The sequence below is a fragment of the Marmota flaviventris genome, chromosome 14, assembly GCF_047511675.1.
Source record: "Marmota flaviventris isolate mMarFla1 chromosome 14, mMarFla1.hap1, whole genome shotgun sequence".
In the NCBI taxonomy this organism is placed as follows: Eukaryota; Metazoa; Chordata; class Mammalia; order Rodentia; family Sciuridae; genus Marmota; species Marmota flaviventris.
Window position 1 is genome coordinate 98,111,177 of NC_092511.1, and position 6,705 is coordinate 98,117,881.

Below are 6,705 nucleotides of genomic sequence, written 5' to 3' on the forward strand. Positions count from 1 at the left end.
TGTAAGAATTCACTGGGATACTCATCCTAGCTCCTTATAATAGTTTATTATCCTTTCACAAATCTGAGAACTCAGAGAACAAGGATGATCTTTGTCTTTCCCTTCAATATTAGAATCTACATGGCTGACCAACAATGTGTATACAAAGAATAGAAATAAGAGTTGGGAGAATATAATCATAATGTTCCATCCATGGCCTACTTAAGTGAAAACTGTACCACAACATTCCTGTGTTCCCCAGGACACAGAGTTGCTAGTATAGGAGGCTTCCTTCCCCATGTGGACTTGATTCTGTTTATACCTTGAACACCAAGTTTTGATGTGAAGGGAATACAAAGGTATTGGAACATCTGTGTGATAATAAAATGCCCTCAGATCTGTGTTTGAAATGTGGTAACATCTTGTCACTGAGGGTGCAGCACACCTGAATGTGGCTGGCCTGTATCAAAATGTTCTGAAAAATTACCACCAGAGGGAGTTGTAAAGGTTTAATGCCATAAATGTGCACAGATAATTAAAATACACCAGTACCCTTCACTTATACTACATAACAACTTATGTTCACATACTATACATAAGAATTATTAATCAATACTATGAAATAGAAAAGAAAATATAATTCACTCAAAAGTTGAATGCATGTGAGGGTGCACACCTGAAATATCCTGTACTCTGGAAGCTAAGGGAAGTGTTTCACAATATTAAGGCCAACACAAACAACTGAGGAAAACCCCATCAGAAAATAAAAAAGAGCTGAGGATATAGCTCAGTAATAGGACACCCTGATTTCAATTCCCAAAATCACAAAAAGGAGAAAAAAATAATACATATTTCTTGTCAAAATAATATTTTAAATTTAAAAGTTGTAAAATATTAAGATAAAAATTTATTCATCAAATAATTCCATAAAAGGGTGCATAGAGAAGTGACAGGGTGAAATAAACTAATTGCCTCACATATTAACACACACTTATAAAAAGACAGGCAAAGACAGATTGCAAAAGAAAATTAGGCAAAAGCCTTAAACAGCCACTTTAATAGGAGATATCTGGCCAGATATGGTGGTGCACACCTGTAATCCCAGTGGCTCGGGCAGCTGAGGCAAGAGGACTGCAACTTCAAAGCCAGCCTCAGCGACTTAGTGAAGCACCAAGCAACTCAGTGAGACCCTGTCTGTAAATAAAATACAAAATAGGGCTGGGGATATTGCTCAATGGTCAAGTGCCCCTGATTTTAATCCCCGGTACCAAAAAAGAAAGAAAGGAAAAAAAAGATATATCTAAGTGTTCAATAATCATTAAAAACTAAACAACTTTTTAATTTGGTAATGTAAAATAAAATCATATCATATACACAGATTAAATATTATTGATGTACATGATGTACATGTGGAATAAATGAATTCTCATAAATTGAATATAGAGTTTAAACTGTTATTGTCCATTTGTAGAAACTGTTTTGTTATCGAGCATAAATGATACACCCCCATCAGAATCAGAGACTGAAATTATAGCCCTGGTACATTAGAGCATATAGCTAAGTGCAATAAAAGGCCCTAGGGCTGGGGTTGTGGCTCAGCAGTAGAGTACTTGCCTAGCACATTTGAGGCCCTGGGTTTGAACCTCAGCACCACATAAAAATTAAATAAAAGTATTCTATACAACTATTTACAAAAGGGCCTACATAAATCCAACCATACCAAGAAAAGTATTTAATGTGAGTGAATGCTACAATCAAACAAAAAGGTAGATGTCAAAATAAGAGACACAGATCACTTATAGGACCACTGTGTGCACAATGTGACACTGGAATTACACACAAGCATCCACAAAAAAACATATTAAGAAGGATGATTATTAAAATATGATGAAATATGAGCCTCCTTACTCTCTCTCCATTCATGAAAACACCAAGTAAATATCTACTCCTGTTTCGAGTTCCTCTTAAAGTTATAAAGGAACAACTGAAAAAAATGTGTACCATCAGATGAGTAGGAAGAACTGGAGCACACTTGGGCATTATCCTGCCTTTAGCAATGGGCCATATAACTGGTAACAATGCCCCAATCTAGTGCTAACCTGAATAAAGAAAGACTTACTGGGGTCATAAATATAGCATATTTAACTCTAAATTGTCTGTAGTTTGAATGCTAATTTATCTGGTGCACACAGAGGAAGGAAGTAGATATACGCTGGAGAAAAAACTGTGGTTTTCTATGGCCAGGCAAGATGTATGGGCTTTATTCCATGGGACCAGTGCACAGAGGAGTTGAATCTCCAGGTTGTCTTTAAAGGAATTAGCCAGCATTTTCTGTGAAGTGAAAACTGCTGTTGCTGATATTTGAGCTTCTATCTTCTACTTGCCTCTAATTTAATAGGAATTCATGGGTTATTCAGTATTTAATATAAACCTATTAATACATTCCACTTTTTATGTGTGTCAGTTTCACATATTATATCTTTCGAGCAATTGGTCCATTTGATCTATGGTATCAACTTTGTGGGAATTGGGATTTTCATATTGTGTTTATACTTTGTAATCCATGGGAGCTATAATGATGTCTCCTCTTTCACTTCTGATGAGAAATCTGTTATCTTCTTTCCCCTGATTAGCCTAGCTAGAAAATTATTAGTTTTTGGTTTCGCTAATTTTCCCAGTTTCCTGTTTTCAATTTACTTATTTTTGATTAAATTTGTTCTTTTAATTATTTCCTAAGACAGAATCTTAGACTGATATTAGATCCTTCTTTAATATACACACACAATGCTATAAATTTTCCTGTAGGCATCAATTTCACTTTACCCCACTGAATTTCATAAACTATATTTTGTTTTCATTTATCCCAAACTATTTTTGAATATTCAAATGCACATTGGTCAAAATAACCCATGTTATTGAGAATTACCCCAATATTGTTAATCTTCAGTATTTTAGAATTTTTCATCTGTCATTTCTTGCTTAATTTCTTTGCAGTCTGACACCATTTTTATCATTTTTTTAAAAATTTATTGTATTGTATGGTCCAAAATGTGGTCTATAAATGTTTCATATGAACTTGAAAATAATTCATATTATGCCATTGAGTGATGGATGTCAACTGCATATAGTTGATTGATGGTATTATTGAACTCAATTATGTTCTTACACCACATAAAAATAAAATAAAGGTATTGTGTCCAACTGCAAATTAAAAAAAATGTTAAAAAAATACCTTGTACAACCCGAACTGTCAAAAATCTTACTCTTAAGCTGGGTGGATTGGTGCATTCCTGTAATCCAAGCAGCTCAGGAAAACTGCAAGTTTGATGTCAGCCTCAACAATTCAGTGAGGATCCACACAACTTAGTAAGTTGTCCATCTCAAAAATAAAACGGTCTGTAGCTAGGTGCAGTGGCACATGCCTGTAATCCCAGTAGTCCAGAGGCTGAGACAAGAGGATCAGGAGTTCAAAGCCAGCCTCAGCAAAAATGAGGCACTAAACAACTCAGTGAGACCTTGTCTCTAAATAAAATACAAAATGAGGCTGGGGATGTGACTCAGTGGTCGAGTTCCTCTTAGTTCAATCCCTGGTACACCCAAAAATAAAAATAATAAAAAAATAAAATATAATAAAAAGTGTTGTGAATGTGGTTCGGTAATAAATTGAGTTTAACCCCCAGTACTGAAACAAAACCTTCCTGTTAGACAAATAATAGAGAAAAGCTGTAAGCTATAAAAATTACTGCTGAGATAGGTAGGTAAGTATAAGCAAACTTGATGAACTCAAACTTATTTGAAGGTTCCCTTTGAAAGAAGTACTTGCACTACTGTTACTTTTAAAGCTGATACTTATTACACAGGATAGAAATGTACTAAAATGTACTAAACCTCAAGCCCCAATTTCAACATTTGTTTAACCTGACATCTTAAAACAGCTAATTCAGACACACACTCTCTCTCTCTCTCTCTCTCTCTCTCTCTCTCTCTCTCTCTCACACACACACACACACACACACACACAAACACTTTCTCTGTAACACACACACTTACACCAAGCAAGCATTTTCTTCATAGCACATGGAGAACATGATAGAATACTAGTAGGATTAAAAGGCTCAGAGAAAGGGGAAATTATTTCTAATAATCCAGTAATTACATTACAGGACAGTCCACATTGCCAGATTTAAAAGTTTGTAAAAAAAACAAAAACCACAAACAAACAAAAAACTCAACCCCTGTATTTTGGTGTTTTATAAACAGCAAATATAAACAATAAGCAACTATATTGAAGGACACTTACCACATACTTTGTTGAATATTTTGTGCATCTAATTTATATACCTTACACATGTTATTTACTGCTTCAAAGTTTTCTAGAAGTTTAAATGGTAATGGTAATGGCAGAACAATTACAAATAAATTAATATAAACTGGCCCAAAGTAATTTTATATAGTGAAAATAATCAACAACACGTACATTATTTAAAGGCTGTTTACACTTTTAGTCTTGAATCATAATTCAGAATAACAAAGTATTTAAGACAGTACAAACCCCATCAGAGATCAGTGAAACCTCATCTTTACTAGAGAAAATTTCAAACTGTGAGTTGTATTCTTATTTAACAACTTTTCAAACTAGTTAAAATGAGTCTAAAGTGAGAGAAAAATAGTAAATGAGGAAAAATTATACACTAACATAATTTTCTATTAACTAATAATATTAAAATAAATAAACACAACATTATTCTTAGTAGTGAGTGCCAAGTTTTAAGAACTAGCTAGGATAGACAGAATTACTGAATGATTTCTTCAAAATAATGAAAAGAAATGATATGATGTCTGTTCCAAATGCCACTTATGCAGTAAGCTTCATCATACCAGTGAAATGTTAAATTCTCCACATAAATGATACCAGTACTGATCAAATGTAACTTAGATAACAGAAAACTTTATGGTTACTGATAAAGCACACATAGACTCAAGTCAGATTTTCCAATTAAGTGATTTATAGGGGTATTTATACTATCAGAAATGCTTACTTCTACATTTAAACATTATTCCACTGCTAATAGAATTGTTAGAATATATCTCTAATAATTTGCACAAAGACTGAGTCTCTACTGTTGTGAAAACAGCACCATTGTGTAAGACTGTGTGTGTGTGGGGGGGGGGGTGTGGGCTTGGTTCTCAAGACTCACTCCTTCCCTCAGACAGAAATTTGACGTTACACACTGATTTTATTAGAACAAGGAATGTTACTAATATCTACTTACATACTATCATAATATACAAATCTAAGAATGAACATTTTCCCCAATATATCATGCTCGTATATAATGCAAAAACTATAGAACCTGTCACATGACAGCTCAGTCCCAACTACTGAAACTGTGGAGACTTTTTCCCACCAAACTTGAGAACGGTCCCAGTCTGAAGTAAACTACTATCTAACTAAAGTCTTGATCACAGACAAGTATTTACACTCAAGGCAGTTTATATCTACAATGTATAAATGTCAGTAGAATACTTACCAAGTGTATACAAAAAGGAAATATTTAAGGTCATGAAAACCAATTCCAGTTTTTAAAATTAAAACTAAAATGACCCTTTTTAAATGTTATTTTCAAAGTTAAGAATAAACCCAGAAATGTTTCCTGAGAATTAGTGTTACCAGAAGACATCTTATTTAATAACAGTACTGATATCTACTTTATAAAACATTCTCATATTTTCTAATCAACATTCATGGTACCCACTTTAATATAAATACTCTAACATATTCAAATTCTCACAAATTAGATTGTCATTCTTTTTCCAACAGTCTGAATGATCTGTGAAGCTAACCAAGTCAATAAAATTAAATCAAGACAAAGGTTTATTTAATATATTTAGTATGCTATCTTTCTTCTTGTGCAGGCAGAAGGAGACCTTTGCTCAAGTGTTATTTATTATTTTTAATATTGGTAGATATTAGGAATTAATTCCATTTCCTTTGAATTACACTAAATTGTTTCATCTAATATAAGAGTAACCATATATCATGACTTTGCTGAGACAGGTCTAATGGCTTAGAAATAACTTAGATGTAAAACAAAAGATCAGAACAAAAATTGTCACAGAAGAACAAGAATAACTGACACAGAAGAATTTACTTTTTTAAATGATACATTCTATAAGATAAACAAGAAATGTGCAATATTAATTTTTAGAGTACCTTTTAACATATGTAACAAATTAACATTTGGTGTATTTTTCACCTCTGGAACTTTCTTTTCTTTTTTTGTAAAGAGAGAGGGAGAGAGAGAGAGAGACACAGAGAGAGAGAATTTTTTAATATTTACTTTTTAGTTTTCGGTGGACACAACATCTGTATTATTTATTTTTATGTGGTGCTGAGGATTGAACCCAGTGCCCTGCACATGCCAGGCGAATGCGCTACAGCTTGAGCCACATCCCCAGCCCCAACTCTGGCACTTTCTATCATCTAATGTTTTCATGATTATCCTTGAAGTCCGTAAATTATTTAATATCTCCCCATTCTTTATGCATGAAATAAAAATCTGGGATTTAAAAAGTAATAACTTCACACAAAGGAGGGCTATTTGATATCACTATTTCTGTTTTACTGCTACAGATTAACAAGGAGCAACATTGAGATCAACAGTTTTACAATTCTCTGACCATCTCATTTACTAAGCATCAGAGACTAAACATAATTTCTTCAAT